The 21,978-nt window shown below is 45.7% G+C and overlaps 2 protein-coding genes and 1 long non-coding RNA gene across 5 annotated transcripts in view; 1 reads left to right on the forward strand and 2 right to left on the reverse strand.

Annotated features, from left to right (window-relative positions):
• Window positions 1–14,853, reverse strand: part of LOC134888328 (uncharacterized) — a 42,958-nt gene extending 28,105 nt beyond the window's left edge. The window contains exon 1 of the long non-coding RNA XR_010171130.1: window positions 14,694–14,853. This is a non-coding gene — a long non-coding RNA (uncharacterized LOC134888328). The remainder of the gene's footprint in view (window positions 1–14,693) is intronic.
• The window catches only part of FICD (FIC domain protein adenylyltransferase), a 1,034,845-nt gene that overhangs the window by 555,402 nt on the left and 457,465 nt on the right, over window positions 1–21,978 (reverse strand). The gene's annotated exons all lie outside the window — the stretch shown is intronic.
• LOC134888292 (serine dehydratase-like) overlaps window positions 1–21,978 on the forward strand; it is a 185,753-nt gene that overhangs the window by 101,602 nt on the left and 62,173 nt on the right. The gene's annotated exons all lie outside the window — the stretch shown is intronic.

Here is a 21,978-nt window from a genome sequence, read left to right on the forward strand (position 1 = left end):
TAAGAACAAGTGTACCTGTGACAGAATATACTGTACGAGTATTCTGATATATACATCCGGTCTCAGACCGTGCATTGTTTTATATATATATATATATATATATATATACAGGAAATCCCTGCACTCTCACAAATAGTACAGCCAACAGCTGGGGTGCCAATCAGAGTCCCGCCCTTTTTGGGGCGGGGCCCATAGTACATTACAGGTTATCCCACACTAATGGGAAAAGATAGCATTCTCCAGACTTAGCATCCAATAAAGCAAATAGTAAATTTAATGTAAGGGTAATCTCACAGTTTCAATGTCGTTTCAAAAGCGATTTCCAACGTTTCGGTCCCTGGCGGGACCTTTTTCAAGGATTATACAGTCAGTCAGCAAGGTCAGCAATACAGCATAGGTCAGCTTTGCAGGAAACCGGAGACACAGATATTGCCTCACCGGCCCCTGCTAAATACCCATCTAAAAAGCGCCAAACACGCCCCCAACACGGCCATAGGCCGTGTGGAACGCATAGATGGAACGCAAGCGTGTCACTTTCGCCGGAAGTGAGCTGCGTCCAAAGATGTGGCCCATACAATGAATCAAACTAGCAGTCACCATTCACGTGTGAACCGCACTTGGAACGCAGCGCGTCACTTCCGGTATCACCGGTGACGCGCTGCGTCCATGGCAACCGATGTCCACAATCAGCCAGTCTAGGTTGCGGACACCACGTCCGTTAACATCACGGGTCGCGGCGCCGGATAACCAGCACATAAGTAACATAACAAAGGGTGACACCCTTAGTACTATTATAATGGGGCTCTTTTAGTGAGTATTGTTCATAGAAATCAGAACGGCCTGCATTCCATAGGCCGGAGGTGAATTGATCCGGTTGCCATGGCAACCCTTAGGTAATGTAGCACACAATTAGGGTATAGCAGAGGCCGGTGAGGTCACTCAATTGAGAAATATACATTGCTAAGCAATTTATAACCAAGGATGGAACATAATGTAACAATCAATTTGTAGAAACAATCAAAATAGAGAAACATTGTTATAAACTCATAGATACATTTTAGTGAGATCAAAAAGACATCATGTATTTCAACAATTTCTGGTTCCATACTCAGCAGTGTGTGGGCTATGCAGAACTGTAACAATATAAAATTAAAAGTCTTTTATAACGTTACACAGAAAATAAAGTGGAATGTTATTTAAAAAATATTGACAGAGGGTTATTTTCATTCATACCCCTCGGGGCTATTGTATCAAGTCTGTGTATCCACAGGCTCTCCCTCTTCTTCAACAGGAGGGCACGGTCTCCACCCCCGGGCGGTGGGGGAATCCAATCAATTAATTTGGACCTTAGATCAGAGACTTGATGTCTCAATGTCATGAAATGTCTGGCTACCGGCAAAACTGCCGACCCCGTAGCGATGGCTTGATGTATCGATGTCCTATGGTTTGCCATACGATCTCGAAAGCGTCTTGTGGTCATGCCCACATAATACAGCCCGCAGGGGCAGGTCAAAATATAAATCAGGTGGTCCTCCATAGCACAATGCAATCTAAACTTTATGGCTATGGGGCGACCAGAGTGCGGGTGCGGAAAGCAGGGACCGGTTAACATGGCCCTACATGTGGTGCAACCAGTGCACTTGAAGCATCCAGGGCGTCTTTCATGTAGCCATGTAGTGCTCTGCATCCCTTCATTACCGACCATGGGTCTCAGAAGTAGCTGTTTTAAATTAGCCGATCTTCGATAGGCCATCATGGGTGGAGGACTCCTTTTCAATTTTAGGCGGTCATCCGTGACCAGAATGGGCCAGTTCCTACGTATGGTCCCCTTGAGTCTATTGGAGAAATTGTCATATGTGGTGGTGAAAACCATTCGCTCTGGTGTATGCGTAGTCCGAGTTGTATTTATGGTTGAATCAAACTTATTTCTTGCTTTAGTTAGACATCTTAGTACATTCTTCTTCTCATAGCCTCGTTCCAGGAATCTTGAAGTCATCTCGGACAATTGGGTTTCCATGGTGCTTTTGTCAGAGTTATTACGCATGACTTTTAGAAATTGTGAAATGGGAAGGTTGTCCTTGAGGGCGGGCGGGTGCTGACTGCTAGGGTGCAACAAGGTATTCCTGTCCGTTGGCTTTCTGTAGAGACTAGTACTGATCCGACCCCCTTCGAGGGAGATTGAGATGTCTAGGAAGTTAACGTTGTGCGGATCAATCTGGTATGTGAAGTTAACCGGATTATCCAGCTCATTCAGCGAGGTGATCATCTGATGGAAGGATTCAATCGTCCCTTTCCACAACATGAAAATGTCATCTATAAACCTCTTATAGAACAATATGTGTGCTCCAAACCGGGGTAGGATGCGTTGTTGCTCATATTCAGACATGAAAATATTTGCGTACGCCGGCGCTAAGTTGGATCCCATCGCTGTCCCTTTGTGTTGCAGGTAGTAGTTTCCTTGATACAAAAAATGATTGTGCTTGAGGACTAGGCTTGTCAGCTCCAATAGGAAGTGTACTGGTGGCCCAATCGGTGGTTGTTGTTGCCAGGCATTAGCCAATGCCCGTAAACCTTGGTCATGCGGAATGATGGTGTATAAAGAGCAGACGTCCATAGTCATGAGTAGAATATCATCAAACTCATCGGGGAGGGCATGGAGCTTTTGTAGGAAATCCGTAGAATCTCGTAACTATCTCCCTGTTGTACTATGGGCTGGAGAAAAGTGTCAACGTAAATAGCTAATGGCTGTAGTAGTGAATTTCTAGCTGAAATGATAGGCCTACCGGGTGGCTTCACGAGTGTTTTATGGACTTTAGGGAGGGTGTAGATGATGGGACATACCGGATATTCAACAGTGAGGAAATCATGTGTATTTTTGTCTATATAGTGTTCTTTAAAGGCCCTATTCAGTAAGTGATCAAATGCTGCTTTGATCTCTTGAATGGGATTATGGGACAAGCAAACGTAGGTTGTCTCATCGGTCAACTGCCTCATGATCTCGATATTATAGTCCACCCAGTCCTGCACTACAACTGCTCCCCCTTTGTTGGCGGGTCTAATCACTATGCTTGTGTCTTTTTTCAATGAATTTAATGCTTTACGCTCGGCCAAGGTCAAATTGTCAAAGCGTTTAGCGGACGCAGGTGATAGAGCATCATGCTCGATCATACGGGTGAATGTTTTTATGCTTGCGTTGGAGGAGATTGGATCAAAAGTGGAGGGCTTCCGAAACTGGATCTTATCCATACCTATATCAGTGGCAAAGTGTTCCCTTAACCTGAGCTTACGTCCAAACTTGTAAATGTCTACCGCAGTATCAAACTGCCGATGGGGGGCCGTAGGTATAAAAGACAGACCCCTGGAGAGGAGTTTTACAGTGGCCTCATCCAGTGTTTTACTCGAAAGGTTAAAGACTAGGTTCTGGTCTTGTCCCTGCACCTTCGCCAGGTGTCTCCCCTTCCTTGGGTGCGGCCTCCGTGACTTGCAACTGGAGGGAGGTCGGGGGTGTTGGTATGGTCTAAAAAAGGCCTGTGTGCTGGGCGACCATCTGATAACTCTGTGTCTGAGGCTGAGGCCGAAGAACCAGTGTCCTGAGTGTAAGGTTGTCTACGCCCCTGGCGCCGTGGTCTAAATGGTCTCTGTTGTCTATTGGACCTAGAGTCACCTAGTAGCCACCTGTAAACCGTATGGTTCTGATAATCCGAAGTGACCGTGGTCAGCTTACTGCGCTTAAATGCAGTAATCTCCTTTTTATAATTATCTATCTGCGTCTGGAGTTTCTCCACTAGATTATTAGTTTTGTCATTTCTAATTGTTAACAGGTGTACACCATTGAACGCGTCAATTTGGGATTTAATTTTCTTTAATTCAATACCAACCTCCTCAACAACAAGGAGCACAAGGTCTAAAGAGCATTTGTTTAAAACTCCGCACCAGCGACTACAGAAGGTGGGATTATTTCTACCCAATGTAGGGATGTTGTTAATCCTAAAACCTCGGGGTATCTGTTTCTTTCGGTAATACTCTGAGAGAAATTGCCCATGCAGGGTCAAATCTATCTCCCTTTTCCTTAATATGAGAAGTTGATGGTAGAGATCTGTAGGGGTTTCAGCAGGTAATGTGTCAAAGTCTGACTGATCAAACAGGACTTTATCTGCATCATCGTCTGTGAGGGAGATAACACCATGTTCTGCCTGTGCAAGAAGGTTGTCGTCAAGGAAGCCCAACTGGCTATGTGCCATACCAATTGGTATACTGCCCAGCTATTAGGGTCAGTGTATTGGATACTTACCGTACCTGGTATTCCCCGAGGTCTCCCTAAGGGGTACTGACCAGGCCCAGCACTGATTAGCTTCCAAGTTCGGATGGTATTTGGGCTTGCCCAGTGCGGTATGACAGTAAATAAAGTAAACACACAAATTTAAGCCGTATATCCGTGCATGATAAACCAAAAGCACAGCCACACACGTGTATATATCCCCAATGAGTGATGAATCTTATGTCAAAGTACCTGCGCTACAAATAGTGTAACACAAGGTGGGTGCAGGAAAAGAAACAATGCAGATGACGTAATTGCCTCCAAACATATACAGGAAATCCCTGCACACTCACAAATACTACAGCCAACAGCTGGGGTGCCAATCAGAGTCCCGCCCTTTTTGGGGCGGGGCCCATAGTACAATACAGGTTATCCCACACTAATGGGAAAAGATAGCACTCTCCAGACTTAGCATCCAATAAAGCAAATAGTAAATTTAATGTAAGGGTAATCTCATAGTTTCAATGTCGTTTCAAAAGCGATTTCCAACGTTTCGGTCCCTGGCGGGACCTTTTTCAAGGATTATACAGTCAGTCAGCAAGGTCAGCAATACAGCATAGGTCAGCTTTGCAGGAAACCGGAGACACAGATATTGCCTCTCCGGCCCCTGCTAAATACCCATCTAAAAAGCGCCAAACACGCCCCCAACACGGCCGTAGGCCATGTGGAACGCATAGATGGAACGCAAGCGTGTCACTTCCGCCGGAAGTGAGCTGCGTCCAAAGATGTGGCCCATACAATGAATCAAACTAGCAGTCACCATTCACGTGTGAACCGCACTTGGAACGCAGCGCGTCACTTCCGGTATCACCAGTGACGCGCTGCGTCCATGGCAACCGATGTCCACAATCAGCCAGTCTAGGTTGCGGACACCACGTCCATTAACATCACGGGTCGCGGCACCGGATAACCAGCCCATAAGTAACATAACAAAGGGTGACACCCTTAGTAGTATTATAATGGGGCTCTTTTAGTGAGTATTGTTCATAGAAATCAGAACGGCCTGCATTACATAGGCCGGAGGTGAATTGATCCGGTTGCCATGGCAACCCTTAGGTAATGTAGCAAACAATTAGGACTACAACTCGGACTATGCATACACCAGAGCGAATGGTTTTCACCACCACATATGACAATTTCTCCAATAGACTCAAGGGGACCATACGTAGGAACTGGCCCATTCTGGTCACGGATGACCGCCTAAAATTGAAAAGGAGTCCTCCACCCATGATGGCCTATCGAAGATCGGCTAATTTAAAACAGCTACTTCTGAGACCCATGGTCGGTAATGAAGGGACGCAGAGCACTACATGGCTACATGAAAGACGCCCTGGATGCTTCAAGTGCACTGGTTGCACCACATGTAGGGCCATGTTAACCGGTCCCTGCTTTCCGCACCCGCACTCTGGTCGCTCCATAGCCATAAAGTTTAGATTGCATTGTGCTATGGACCACCTGATTTATATTTTGACCTGCCCCTGCGGGCTGTATTATGTGGGCATGACCACGAGACGCTTTCGAGATCGTATGGCAAACCATACGACATTGATACATCAAGCCATCGCTACTGGGTCGGCAGTTTTGCCGGTAGCCAGACATTTCATGACATTGAGACATCAAGTCTCTGATCTAAGGTCCAAATTAATTGATTGGATACCCCCACCGCCCAGGGGTGGAGACCGTGCCCTCCTGTTGAAGAAGAGGGAGAGCCTGTGGATACACAGACTTGATACAATAGCCCCGAGGGGTATGAATGAAAATAACCCTCTGTCAATATTTTTTAAATAACATTCCACTTTATTTTCTGTGAAACTTTATAAAAGACTTTTAATTTTATATTGTTACAGTTCTGCATAGCCCACACACTGCTGAGTATGGAACCAGGAATTGTTGAAATACATTATGTCTTTTTGATCTCACTAAAATGTATCTATGAGTTTATAACAATGTTTCTCTATTTTGATTGTTTCTACAAATTGATTGTTACATTATGTTCCATCCTTGGTTATAAATTGCTTAGCAATGTATATTTCTCAATTGAGTGACCTCACCGGCCTCTGCTATACCCTAATTGTGTGCTACATTACCTAAGGGTTGCCATGGCAACCGGATCAATACACCTCCGGCCTATGTAATGCAGGCCGTTCTGATTTCTATGAACAATACTCACTAAAAGAGCCCCATTATAATACTACTAAGGGTGTCACCCTTTGTTATGTTACTTATGTGCTGGTTATCCGGGGGCCGCGACCCGTGATGTTAACGGACATGGTGTCCACAACCTAGACTGGCTGATTGTGGACATCGGTTGCCATGGACGCAGCGCGTCACCGGTGATACCGGAAGTGACGCGCTGCGTTCCAAGTGCGGTTCACACGTGAATGGTGACCGCTAGTTTGATTCATTGTATGGGCCACATCTTTGGACGCAGCTCACTTCCGGCGGAAGTGACACGCTTGCGTTCCATCTATGCGTTCCACGCGGCCTACGGCCGTGTTGGGGGCGTGTTTGGCGCTTTTTAGATGGGTATTTAGCAGGGGCCAGTGAGGCAATATCTGTGTTTCCGGTTTCCTGCAAAGCTGACCTATGCTGTATTGCTGACCTTGCTGACTGACTGTATAATCCTTGAAAAAGGTCCCGCCAGGGACCGAAACGTTGGAAATCGCTTTTGAAACGACATTGAAACTGTGAGATTACCCTTACATTAAATTTACTATTTGCTTTATTGGATGCTAAGTCTGGAGAGTGCTATCTTTTCCCATTAGTGTGGGATAACCTGTATTATATATATATTATATATATAAATATATATATGTGTCCTGAAGACGGGGTCACGATCCCCGAAACGTTGACTAAAGCACCTGTTGGTTTCACCATGTTTAAGTCTCCTGAGTGCCGCCTTATTTCAATTCTTCCGTATATACAGGCTGTAGGTCTGGTTGGAGGGCACCGGAGCGCTTTTTACCACTAGCTGTCCACTACTGAGTGCCGGACCAGCATTTTTTATATATATATATATATATATATATAGTCCAAAAGTAGGCACTCTCCAGTCTGGAGAGTGCCTACTTTTGGACTATATCTACCGGAAATTCTCTCTGAATAAGTGGCCTTTCTGTGTAGTGCACCCCGCTGATGCTATATAAATGATGAGAGTGCTGGACTTTCTCTACTATATATATATATATATATATATATATATATATATATATATATATTCATATAATAAATAATCCAATGCAATTTTATTGTCATGAAAATAATTATCTGCATTGCAAACGTGACTATGTGTGCCTATATCTGCTATGTAATTTCACTGCGGTGTATTCCAGATATATCTATCACTGTATACTGTGTACCCTAGGGAACTAGGTGAGTCTGGGTCAATATATAGTGCGTCACAGTATTTACCTATTACGTGTATTCTACTGTGTACTCACATAATACTGGATTTATTTGCAGGTGTTGTGTACGGGGTACTCAGTCACATGCTAACGGATTTATTCGCAGGTATTGTACTCTGGCTTCATCGTACTAAACTGCTCTCTGTTGCATTTGTGTATAATGTTTAACATGTAGGGCAGTAAATCTGGGGACGCTCCTGCATCCTGCAGAGCATGCACAACGGATTTACCTGAAGTCATTCCGAGTTGATCGCTAGCTGCATTCGTTCGCTGTACAGCGATGAGGCAAAAACACGGCACTTCTGCACATGCGTATGCGGCGCAATGCGCACGTGTGATGTACTATTACAACGAACGATGTAGTTTCACACAAGGTCTAGCGAAGCTTTTCAGTCGCACTGCTGGCCGCAGAGTGATTGACATGAAGTGGGCGTTTCAGGGTGTCAACCGACCATTTTCAGGGAGTGTTCGAAAAAACGCAGCGTGCCAGGAAAAGCGTAGGCATGGCTGGGCGAACGCAGGGCGTGTTTGTGGCGTCAAAACAGGAACTGAACAATCTGAAGTCATCGCACGCGCTGATTAGGTATTGAGGTACTCTAAAAGTGCACAAATTTTTTTTGCCGCCGCTCTGCGATCCTCTCGTTCGCACTTCTGCTAAGCTAAAATACACTCCCAGGGGGAGGCGGCATAGCATTTGCACTGCTGCTAAAAACTGCTAGCGAGCGAACAACTCGGAATGACCACCAATGTCTCATACATCTTCCAGTCAGTCCGCAGCTCCTGGAATCAATCAGGAGCCAACCTGAGCTTCGTTCTCAAACCTACTGGGTACTCTAGTTGAATGCTTTATGCCTCCTATGGGACCACCTGTAACATTACAGTCACAGATGTCCCCATGGTTACTCTGCTTTGGGCGAAAAAAATTTGCCTCACGGATTGTAGTGTATGACGCATTCCTTGGTCAGGCAAAACCCTATTCCAGGTCACTCTCGTGTCTCTGGGTCATCTAAGCGGGCTGATTCCTCCTCTCTATCCAATAATCTCTCTAATATTTTATCTGAAGAGAGGGGGATCATGCTGTCCTGTCAGTCCCTATATTAGGTGTTTCTGACAAGGATTTTCCATTGCTAACTGACACCACTGCCTTTGTGGTTACTGGGAAGCAAATCCTAAATAAAACTTTGTTACCACAATCTGACCATTAAGTGTACATAAGACAAGACCCCTGGTCTAATCCAGGGAAGACATTCCCCCTGTCTACAACGGGCATTAGCTCGATATCCTCCCCCTGCAGAGTTATACAACAAGTAGGTAATTCACTACTAGTGAACTCATGTGTCCCCCAACGGGTGTTGTCCACTCTGCCTCTCACCACTGTCCCCTCACTGTAGGACCTGACCGATAAGCGTGCGTAGGGATGCCTGAAGTCTATTACTTCTTTACTGGTGTTGTACATAGACAACGATTGCGTCCTCTTGGGGCTGCAAAATAGATTGATGACTGGATCAGGCATTAGAGAAAGAACTGCCCGAGGATATACCTGACAATGCCAGACATTCCCTGTCTCACAATGCCACCGCCACCTTTTTCTATACCAGGAGGCGTCCCCTGAGGCGGGTGTGTTGGCTGCTAAGGCGTCAAATACGTCTGTCCTGGCTCGCCGTATTCTGTGGTTGAGGTCATGGAAGGTGGACCTGGACTCCAAAAGTCCTTGGAGGTATTCCCCTTTACTGGGGACATCTTATTTGGGGAAGACCTAATTAAAAATTGGATCTGAATCGGCGGCTACTATGACTGCCTTTCTCCCAAATGCTACTCCTTATGCACGGAAGGCAAAAGGTTCCACATTTTACCCTGCTTTCGGCCTTAAGGGAAAGCGAAGGTCAGGCATAACTGAGATTGTTTCGTGCTCCCAACAACCACTAAGCCCAAGGCCTAACAATTCTGGGCTGCTCGTCAGCCTGCCGCATGACGGGACAGGCCTACCCCTGGGGGATTCCAGGGTGGGGGGCCGACTTCTACGATTCATCCATGTCTGGTTAATTACCACTTCAGACGCATGGATGCGAGAAGTTGTCTCTCACGGGTACGCAGTCTCTTTCAAGAGACGTCCCCCTCGCCAGTTCTGCACAATGGTTATCCCTTTGGATCCGTTAAAGGCGCAAGCTCTACAGATGGTAGTGCGTTCCCTCCTGGATACGGGAGTGGTAGTGCCGATACCTCTGTCCCAGAGAGTCAGAGGTTACTACTCGATCCTGTTTCTAGTCCCGAAACCTGATGGGTCCTTCTGGTCTATTCTCAACCTCAAATCACTGAACAAGTTTGTGAGAGTTTCCACGTTCCGTATGGAAACACTGCGCTCAATTGTACTGGCCATGGAACCTGGAGACTATATGGTATCCCTGGATGTACAAGATGCTTATCTGCATTTACCTATTGCCATATCGCATCAGCAATATCTGCGGTTTGCTATTGACAACCTTCATTATCAGTTCCAGGCTCTGCCGTTTGGGCTGGCCATGGCCCCTCGGATCTTCACCAAGGTTATGGCCGTGATGACGGCTCATCTGTGTCGTCAGGGAATCAGGATCCTGCCGTATCTGGACGACTTGCTGATCCTGGCGAACTCCCAGGATGTCCTCCTCAGTCATCTGCAACTGACGGTACGCTTCCTACAAGCCCACGGGTCGCTCGTCAACTGTAACAAGTCCTCGCAGGTCCCTGCTCGGAGCACTGTGCACCTGGGGGCACTGCAGGACACACACAGCCAGAGACTGTTTCTGTCTCCAGAGAAAGTCCTGAAACTTTAGGACAGGATCAGATACTTCCTCTCTCGTCCAAGAGTGTCAATACACTCGGCGATGAAAGTACTAGGCCTCATGGTGTCGGCTTTCGATATGGTAGAGTACGCTCAATTTCATTCCCGCCCTCTACAGAGGTTAATCCTTTCCAAGTGGGATGGCCTGCCTCATCGGATCAGATCTCAAATGATCTCCTTAACTCCGGAGGTTCATCTGTCACTGAGTTGGCGGCTACAGGACCAGCAGTTGAGCAGGGGCCTTCCCTTCTGGATCCCCAATACGGATGCAAGTCTAAGGGGTTGGGGTGCGGTGCTGAAGCAACACTCTCTCCAGGGTCGGTGGACCAAGGAGGAATCTCTCCTCCCGATAAACATTGTGGAATTGCGGGCAGTGTTCAATGCTTTGACTCTTGCTTTGCCACTGATACAGAACAGGCCTGTTCAAGTACAATCAGATGACGCCACCATGGTGGCATACATAAACCAGCAAGGCGGCACTCGAAGCCGCATGGCAATGATGAAAGTGTCAAAAATCTTTCGTTGGGCGGAACGCCATCTGCCAGCAATATCGGCAGTGTTCATTCCGGGAGTCATCAACTGTGAAGCGGATTTCCTCAGTCGTAAGGACATACACGCCGGAGAGTGGAGTCTTCATCAGGAAGTTTTTCAACTCCTAGTGGACAAGTGGGGTCTACCAGATGTATATCTGATGGTGTCACGACACAATCACAAAGTTCCGGTCTTCGGATCAAGAACAAGGGATCCTCAAGCAGCGTTCGTGGACGCACTGGCAATTCCATGGAACTTTCGGCTGCCCTACGTGTTCCCTCCAGTGTCACTTCTGCCCAGGGTACTACGGAAGTTCAAGCAAGAAGGAGGAATACTACTCCTAGTCGCTCCAGCGTGGCCCAAACGGTATTGGTTCTCAGACCTGCAGGGTCTATCGATAGAGCGTCCTCTTCTACTTCCTCAACGCCCAGACCGCCTCGTTCAGGGCTCTTGTGTCTACCCGGACCTGACAAGACTGGCTTTGACGGCGTGGCTCTTGAAGCTTCACTCCTGAGGACCAAAGGATTCTCCGAGGTGGCTATCCAAACTATGCTAAAGGCCCTCAAACTGGCTTCTGCACAGATTTATTATAGGGTCTGGAATTCTTACTTTACCTGGTGTGCTGTGAAGAATTAGGATGCTTCCAAGTTTAGTACTTCCAGACTTCTGGCTTTTTTGCAACAAGGCCTGGGCTTAGGACCTCCCTCAAGGTTCACATATCTGCCTTGTTGGTGTGGTTTCAGAGAAAAATTGCATCTATACCTGAATTTCATACATCCACTCAGGGCGTACTGCGGATTCAGCCTCCCTTTGTCCTTCCTGTGGCTCCATGGGATTTGTCTGTTGTCCTGAATACCCTGCAAGAGTCTCTATTTGCACCTCTTGAGTCAGTGGACCTTAAATGACTCACAGCCAAGGTTCTGTTTCTGCTGGCTATTACCTCTGCTAGGAGGGTGTCAGACTTAGGCACTTTGTCCTGTCGTCCACCCTTTTTGATATTTCATCGTGACCGAGCAGTTCTTAGAACTCGCCCTGGTTATTTACCTAAGGTGGTGTCATCTTTTCACCTTAATCAATAGACTGTGGTTCCAGCCTTCATGTCTTCTGAATTGTCCTCCAAAGAACGGTCTTTGGATGTGGAACAGGATCTCCATATATACGTGGAGAGGGCTGCCTCTATCAGGAGGTCAGATACACTCTTCATACTGTTTGGTTTCCACAAACGTGGCTGGCCTGCAAATAAGCAAACTTTGGCCAGATGGATTAGAGTGGTGATTGCACAAGCTTATGCGCAAGCTAGACTCCCAGCTCCTGCTGCTATTAAAGCCCATTCTACTTGGTCTGTTGGACCCTCTTGGGCGGCCCGTCTGCAGAACAATTGTGCAAGGCAGCTACGTGGTCCTCAGTGAACACGTTTATTAGGGTCTATGCCTTTGATATTTGCGCCTCCCAGGATGCTTCCTTTGGACACCAGGTTCTCATACCCGCTAAGGTGCGTCCCCTCCCTTGAGCAACTGCTTTAGGACATCCCCGATGTATTCCCTGTGGACAGACCCCCTTCTTACTGGAAAGCTTAAAGTTAAGCATACACAGAATAGGATCATTTCCCTCAAATGTGCTAATGGCAAGTTCACCTGTGACCCAAGGAAATTACCCAACATTTTAAGGATTACTACTATGCATCCATATACATTCTCTCTTCCTAACACTTGGGGTCATTCAAACCTGATCACAGTTGTGTGTTTTCAACGGGCATCGCCAATCAGCGATGGGATGGTGCGAAAAATCCGATCGAACGGGCGTTCGCAAGGTGACAGAAAGAGGCCGTTTGTGGGGGGCAACTGAGTGTTTACAGGGAGTGTCCGGAAAAACGCAGCCATGTCCAAGCGTTATCAGGGAGGATGTCTGATTCTATCGAACTGGAGGAGTAAGTCCTGGGCTGCGCAGAGACTGCACAAACTGATTTTTAGCAGTTCTGCTAACACATAGGAGCGCACACTTGCATGGCGAATATACACTCCCCCTGGAGGCGGTGACTATCTGAACGCAGCCCAGCGATCAGATCTGAATGACCACCACAGTTAGCTACAACAGCTAACCCTTTTTAATCCTCCCCAAACTGACATACAGATCAATGCTGAGGAAATTACTGAAGCTAGCAATAGCCTTAAATGAGTTTGGACTATTGTTGAATCTGACCTTCTCAAACCCCCTATTTCTTCCTATAGCTTAAACTAAAATGTCCTTTAAGGGCTAAATTGTAAATTGTTCTCTATCTCATGTAACTCATGCCCGGATGGCATAGTGATTGGTATTACAGCTCACAGCCCTGAGGTCATGAGTTCAGCTCCTGGTTATGGACCACTTGTGTGGAGTTTATATGTTCTTCTAATGTTTGTATGGGTTTGCTTCCAGGTTCCAAAAACATACTGGTACTTTAATTGGATTCTGATACTAGTGTGTTTGTATGCTCCATTGAAGCAGGGACTGAAATAAATTACATGAAGGGCCGAATGTAATGACTCCTGAGTACAGAGGCCCTGTGTGGGATGCTGGCTGAGCTCAGATGTTTTTTTAAAGGGGTAATCACTTCCAAGGCAAAGCCATGTCTAGTAAGTGATTGCCCCTTTAAAAACACATCCGAGTTCGGCTGGCATCCTCACATCGGGCCCATAGTCTCTGCACAGTGCTCGCAAATTAGTGACACTATATATATATATATATATATATATATATATATACAGTATTTGCTGGCGTATAAGACTACTTTTTTGCCCTGAAAAACATGCCTCCAAGTGGGGGGGGTCGTCTTATACGCCGGGTGCACTTCAGTTGGGATAGACATAGCTGCCATAGTGGCCTTCCGATACTCGCCTGGTGCCCATAGTGGCCTCCCGATGCCCGCCCACCTCATTCTACTCACCATCCAGTATCGCAAGATATCCAGTGCGGCCGCGGCGGGTCACTAGTGCCAATTACAGGGAGATGCAGGGACTGGCCGGAGGCGCTGCAGTCGCGTTGTGGCCGTACAATGGTGACAATGACAGGTACTGTAATGGCACTAATACTAATGGCACTCATGTGAAACCGGTAACACTAAATGCACACAGGGGTATACTTTTATACATTTTACAACTTTCTCCTCGCCCCCTCCCCCCTTCTTATGCATACCTTGATAAATACTCCCTATCCAAATTTCTTATCAGGTCATAATATACAGTATGTCACAAATCTGATGTTCTTTTACGTTTTATTTGGTGTGTGGAAGGGGGTAGTCTTATACGGCGAGTATATAACAAACTCTATATTTTGAGTGGAAATGTTGGGGGTCGTCTTATACGCCCAGTCATCTTATACGCCGGCAAATACGGTATATATATATATATTTATATATAAAGATGCAGCAACTCCGGCACTCCAATGAATCAGCTAAATATCAATACTTGCTCCTGTGCCTTCCATCAGGGGGGCTACCCCAGGACAATAGCAAAGAAAGAGGCGGCACTCGGAGTCAGCAAAATCAAAACTTGTATTGGAAAAGAATGTTGACGTTTCGGGGACGTGCTCCCCTTCCTCAGAACAATTAAACACTGTGAAAATCAAACAATAAATACTCACTTACCCCCATGGGCCTCCCTCACCAGCGGGCGTCCCCCGTCACGTTGCCTGCAAGCTCCGGCATCCTTCCGGCCTCCGGCGGCGGGGCGGAAATGATGTAACGGGGACCGGCCTGGTAACCATGACAACCCGTTGCCCCAGCCAGACTACCGCGACATCTCCGACTTCCCACACCCGGGCGGAAGTGACGTTCCGGACTTCGGCTAGTAACCATGGGGACGCTGTGTATACAAAACAAAACATAACAGCATTTAGTGAAAACACATTGCAAATATAAAAATTGATTAATTCTTACTAACAGTGGCTTGTCTCTAGGGCAAATTCTTACAGTGAATAATAATGAATAAAACAGTTTATACAACAATGTGCTGGACGTTAAATCTTATATTAAAATCTTATATTAAAAAAACCAGCAAGTGATATAATCTGACCACTATACGGAGGGAGGGCAAAAACAAAACCTGCATATGCAAATCAGACCTTAATTACTTCATCACTAGTAATATAAACACCCTGCCTCCTATTGTGACACTATACACCTGCCATCCGTTCTATTAAACCTACTAATAGATGACTCCTCATACTGTGGCTAGTAAACAAACAGCATGTTTACTAGCCACAGTATGAGGAGTCATCTATTAGTAGGTTTAATAGAACGGATGGCAGGTGTATAGTGTCACAATAGGAGGAAGGGTGTTTATATTACTAGTGATGAAGTAATTAAGGTCTGATTTGCATATGCGGGTTTTGTTTTTGCCCTCCCTCCGTATAGTGGTCAGATTATATCACTTGCTGGTTTTTTTAATATAAGATTTTAATATAAGATTTAACGTCCAGCACATTGTTGTATAAACTGTTTTATTCATTATTATTCACTGTAAGAATTTGCCCTAGAGACAAGCCACTGTTAGTAAGAATTAATAAATTTTTATATTTGCAATGTGTTTTCACTAAATGCTGTTATGTTTTGTTTTGTATACACAGCGTCCCCATGGTTACTAGCCGAAGTCCGGAACGTCACTTCCGCCCGGGTGTGGGAAGTCGGATATGTCGCGGTAGTCTGGCTGGGGCAACGGGTTGTCATGGTTACCAGGCCGGGCCCCGTTACGTCATTTCTGCCCCGCCGCCGGAGGCCGGAAGGATGCCGGAGCTTGCAGGCAATGTGACGGGGGACGCCCGCTGGTGAGGGAGGCCCATGGGGGTAAGTGGGTATTTATTGTTTGATTTTCACAGTGTTTAATTGTTCTGAGGAAGGGGAGCACGTCCCCGAAACGTCAACATTCTTTTCCAATACAAGTTTTGATTTTGCTGACTCCGAGTGCCGCCTCTTTCTTTGCTATATTTATATATATATATATATATATATATATATATAAAGAAAGCAGGCGTCTGGCACTCTAATCAAATACAAGCAGCGTCCCCGGGTGCCCCTCCAAAAGCAATGATAGATGAGGTGTGACGGATGGCACTCCAGGAAATAAATAAGGCAAGAAACCAGTGGTAAGATCAACGTTTCGGAGCTTACGCTCCTTTATCAAAACCTGAGGCAAAGCAATTAACATACATTTATATATACATGACCATGTACTCACCAACGTGCACAGAAAGCCCGCTGCTGCCGCCCGCTCCGGAGTCCAGATGACGTCATTGGCAGCCGCCGGCGCCCAGGACCCGTCACAGGGGCGTGAGGCGGGGGGAGTGAACCATCACCATGACAACAGAAACAAACAGGCTGCAGAGTGAACGGAAGGAAACATAATAAACAGGCTAATGTATCTAAATGTCAAACTAATAACCAAATAGCGACAGAGGGCTGTGACTAATTAAAACTGTACGATCAATCAGCACATGAGACAATGGTGGCAAATGAATGCTTACTGTAATCAAATGCACAAAAAGCGCGCTGTCTGCTAATGTTATAAAGTTTGATTGTGACATGCATGTGGACCTATAATTACCCATAAGTTGTATCTTACTACTGTTTAAGGATAGCCAATCCTATAGGGCTGGATATATACCATTTAAACTAATTACTATATGAGAGAGACACACTATATAGTGTGTTACATTCTCTGAAAAAAAGGGGGGGGCCACATGCATAAAGCTGTTACCATTAACCTACTCACTGATTAGGGAACAGAACAAAACTAGAAAGCATACTATTCATAAAAAGCAAGAAAGTGAAAGAGATTCATTAAGGCCCAGTGGTTGAACAGTTTGTAACACATGTATCCATCTGGCCTCTTTCTGTAGGAGAATACGACCTCTATTACCACCTCTAGGGTTTGGTGGAACCCAATCAATGATGCGGTACTTGATAGAAGATAAATTGTGATGCAAGTCTCTAAAGTGACGAGCAACTGGCTGGTCACAGTCCTTGCCCTCAATTGCTGCGCGTATGCTGGACCTATGTTGGGTAATGCGTTCCTTCATTAGTCTGGTGGTTTTACCCACATATAATAAACTGCATGGGCATTTGATGTAGTACACGTCAAATCTCGTTGTGCATGTGACCGGATGGTGAATCTTAAATATTTTACCAGACCTGGGGTGTGAAAAGGTATTACCCGTCTCCAAATAGCTGCAGGTCGTACAGCCCAGACATCGGTAATTGCCACCTTTTCTACCAGATACATCGATGACATCTGTCTGTTTTGGAACGGTACACAAGAGGCCTTTCTCGACATGATGACCGACATTAATGGTCAGGATTGTCCAATTAAATTTACCACTGATATCAGCTTCGAGTGCATTCACTATTTAGATGTGACCGTTAAACAAGGGACCGGCAATATATTACACACTTCAATGTATTTCAAACAAACGGACCGGAATACTGTGCTACATGCAGATAGTCATCATCCAGCATCATTAGTCAGAGGTCTGCCTTTTTCTCAGTTTCTGAGAATTATACGCATATGCAGTGATCCGAGTGACACCAAGGACCAAATTGACAGAATGCTTATTAAGTTTCTAGTACGCGGTTACCACCCTAAGGCGTTGAAAGCCTTAGGGTGGTAATATATTGCCGGTCCCTTGTTTAACGGTCACATCTAAATAGTGAATGCACTCGAAGCTGATATCAGTGGTAAATTTAATTGGACAATTCTGGCCATTAATGTCGGTCATCATGTCGAGAAAAGCCTCTTGTGTACCGTTCCAAAACAGACAGATGTCATCGATGTATCTGGTAGAAAGGGTGGCAATTACCGATGTCTGGGCTGTACGACCTGCAGCTATTTGGAGACGGGTAATACCTTTTCACACCCCAGGTCTGGTAAAATATTTAAAATTCACCATCCGGTCACATGCACAACGAGATTTGTCGTGTACTACATCAAATGCCCATGCAGTTTATTATATGTGGGTAAAACCACCAGACAAATGAAGGAACGCATTACCCAACATAGGTCCAGCATACGCGCAGCAATTGAGGGCAAGGACTGTGACCAGCCAGTTGCTCGTCACTTTAGAGACTTGCATCACAATTTATCTTCTATCAAGTACCGCATCATTGATTGGGTTCCACCAAACCCTAGAGGTGGTAATAGAGGTCGTATTCTCCTACAGAAAGAGGCCAGATGGATACATGTGTTACAAACTGTTCAACCACTGGGCCTTAATGAATCTCTTTCACTTTCCTGCTTTTTATGAATAGTATGCTTTCTAGTTTTGTTCTGTTCCCTAATCAGTGAGTAGGTTCATGGTAACAGCTTTATGCATGTGGCCCCCCATTTTTTCAGAGAATGTAACACACTATATAGTGTGTCTCTCTCATATAGTAATTAGTTTAAATGGTTTATATCCAGCCCTATAGGATTGGCTATCCTTAAACAGTAGTAAAATACAACTTATGGGTAATTATAGGTCCACATGCATGTCACCATCAAACTTTATAACATTAGCAGACAGCGCGCTTTTTGTGCATTTGATTACAGTAAGCATTCATTTGCCACCATTGTCTCATGTGCTGATTGATCGTACAGTTTTAATTAGTCACAGCCCTCTGTCGCTATTTGGTTATTAGTTTGACATTTAGATACATTAGCCTGTTTATTATGTTTCCTTCCGTTCACTCTGCAGCCTGTTTCTGTTGTCATGGTGACGGTTCACTCCCCCGCCTCACGCCCCTGTGACGGGTCCTGGGCGCCGGCGGCTGCCAATGACGTCATCTGGACTCCGGAGCAGGCGGCAGCGGCGGGCTCTCTGTGCACGTTGGTGAGTACATGGTCATGTATAAATAAATGTATGTTTATTGCTTTGCCTCAGGTCTTGATAAAGGAGCGTAAGCTCCGAAACGTTGATCTTACCACTGGTTTCTTGCCTTATTTATTTCCTAGAGTGCCATCCGTCACACCTCATCTATATATATATATATATATATATATATATATATATATATATTAGCTGTTCTACCCGTTATTCGCATGGTAGTTTCAGATTTTCATGATTGTAAATATAAATGAGTGTTAAAAATTTGGTAAATCCATAGAGCTGTAAATTTGAGGGTCTTAAAGTAAGTAAATATTAATCCATAGTTCTTGGTGTTACCCGAGGGGCACCCATAGCAGATATGGTAAAAAGTGACAGGATCATTTTTGTAGTTTTATTATATTCTACCCACGGGAGGTGCAATCCAAATTTTAATTTGGTTGTACGTTTGGGCGTTAATGTTCACGCAACGCAAGCCACGCATCGGTAATTACGTCATTATGTCAACCCCCATTTAACCCCTTAGGGGAGGTTTATTAAAATTCTAATTACATCATTTTCCTATCTCCCATCTGCAGAGTACCTATGTTATATTACATCTTCCTAACATATCGGAAAGCAAGAGAATTAGTGATGAGTCAGTGAGTCAGTGAGTGAGTGAGTGAGTGAGGGCTTTCATATTTTTGTAGTTTATTAAATTCTACACGTTTATTAAATTCTACACACTGAGGGTGCAATCCAAATGTTGATCCGATTGTCCGTTAGGGCGTTATCTTTCATGCAACGCAAGCCACACATCGGTAATGACGTCATTATGTCAAACCCCTTTAGGGGAGGTTTATTAAAATTCTAATTACGTAGTTTTCCTATTTCCCACCTGAAGAATACCTATGTTAAATTTCAGCTTCCTAACATATCAGTAAGTATGATAATTAGTGATGAGTCAGTCTGTCAGTCAGTCAGTCAGTGAACCCTCTGGTTCTATTGCATAAGCAGCCGCCACTGCCGTCCTTCTGCATTGTAAGCCTCAGTTCCGGACTTGTGACATCAGTGTCTCAACCAATCTAGCCCAAACACGTTTCTTCTGATCGACTTCATCAGTGGGTGTGTCCATGATGACACTGAACACTCTTATATAGCACATACTATCACAGTTTATTAATTTCACACTAACAAACATATAATTATGGACGCCATTTTCTTGAAGACTTCTTACCAGACAGGCCGGCACCGTTTTTGTAGTGATTTAAAAGCACTCTAAAAACAATTCATATATATCTAAGATTAAAATTACAAATATCGCTTGCAGATACATTAAAAAAAACCTTCTAATTCAGACTATGCTGCCAATTAAAGTAACGCCCCATGACATATATCCATGCATCAAGTCTGCACAGAAGACTCTAATGCAAATGGTTCCATTTGAATGTTCACACTAATAACCATGCAGTCACAGCCTCCATTTTCTTGAAGACATCTATTCAGATAGGCGTGCGCTATTTTTACAGTGATTCAATTGCATTCATATACTTAGGAACAATTCATATGCATAAAAAAATTAATATTCCATATATCTCTTATAATTATGCATACATGGGGATGTGGCTTGGAGACTGACCTGGGCAGACGTGCTTCCTGAGAGCTCCTGCCATGGGCATCTATTTCTGGCCGACGGAGCCGTTATTGGACAGCCCTACAACATTGGCCACCCTATTCCAGACCTACTTTCCATGTGGGGCAGGATCGTGGGACCGGCGGCCTACCATCAGCAAGAAGCCGGGACCTAAATTTCCGACAGAGCCGGACCGGAAGTGCGTCTGGCACGGCGCTATACCCTCCCTGCACCCACTCGTAGTGATCTGCTTTCGGAGCCACAGACCCGGCGCACGAGTGGCAGACAAGCGCGATCGCGGACTGCGCCCTGCTTCTGCCGCAGGAGCTGGGACCTCGGGGAGAAGTGCGGGCCGCAGCCGGAGGAATCTCGCGCTCGCCCGCGGGGAAGGGTGCACAGCTGCACGCCCCGCACCTGCTGCCTGCCAAGTGCCCGAAGACCCATCTCACCTGCCGGGAGCCCGCATCACACGGGAAGGCGCCGCGGGGAGCCCAGGAGCCGGACAGCGGTTGGAAGAGACACAGGGGGAGACAGCCGCTGGAGCTTCAGCCTGAGCCCGCAGTACACCTACTGGAAGGCCTCTCTCTCTCGGACCACATTTGCCTGTTAGCTAACGAGGCACCTGCTAGGGGGCATTTGATAATAGTGGGAGTTCATTAGAAGCACCTGCAAAATAAAATAAAATAATAAAAAAAAAATTTGCCCTCCCCCACCTGACCCCCACATCTCTTATAAAAAAAAAAAAAAGCACAAGCCTACCATCCTCCACAATCTGCAGACCAGACGTGCAGATTGGAGAAAGGGCCCGGGGAAACACTCTGTGGATACCGGCCCCCAGAGCTGGCCCTACCTAATATGATGCCCTAGGCAAGATTTTGGCTGGTGCCGCCTAGCACCGCCGCTAGTTTCACCTCTGACCCGGCACCCCTTTCCCAGCAGGATCACCCCTCACCCATAGAAGTCCTCGTTTTTGTGTTCCTACCCCATACAGTATATTTTAAATAGGAACAGTGTGCACATTCAGTGCACAGGCCTTTTTTTTTTTTTAAAGAAAATGCGTCTTATTTGCATTACTATGTGGCTAGGATGCACAAGCAGTTTCTGCTGATTAAAATGTATGCGGAATGCCTATATTCTGTGTGCGAATGTATCTGCATACAAAATGCTACGTTACAGTCATTTCCAGGAATACAGTGTAGCATAGCATTTCATATGCAGATAGAACTGCAGTCACACACAGAATATAGGCATGCTGCATATCATTTTAATCAGCAGAACCTGCTTGTTCTCCTAGGCACACCAAAATGCCCTAGGCATTTGCCTAGTTTGCCTATGCCTAGGGCCGGCTCTGCCAGCCCCCACAGCTCAGCTCAACTCAGTTGTTCCACCCATCGGCCCCCCGGCACTGGGCTTTAAGTGGCGCTTCGTTGGAGCCTTCTCTATGTCTCCACCTGTGTGCTTTATT

The sequence above is a fragment of the Pseudophryne corroboree genome, chromosome 1 (genome assembly GCF_028390025.1).
Source record: "Pseudophryne corroboree isolate aPseCor3 chromosome 1, aPseCor3.hap2, whole genome shotgun sequence".
Classification (NCBI taxonomy): domain Eukaryota; kingdom Metazoa; phylum Chordata; class Amphibia; order Anura; family Myobatrachidae; genus Pseudophryne; species Pseudophryne corroboree.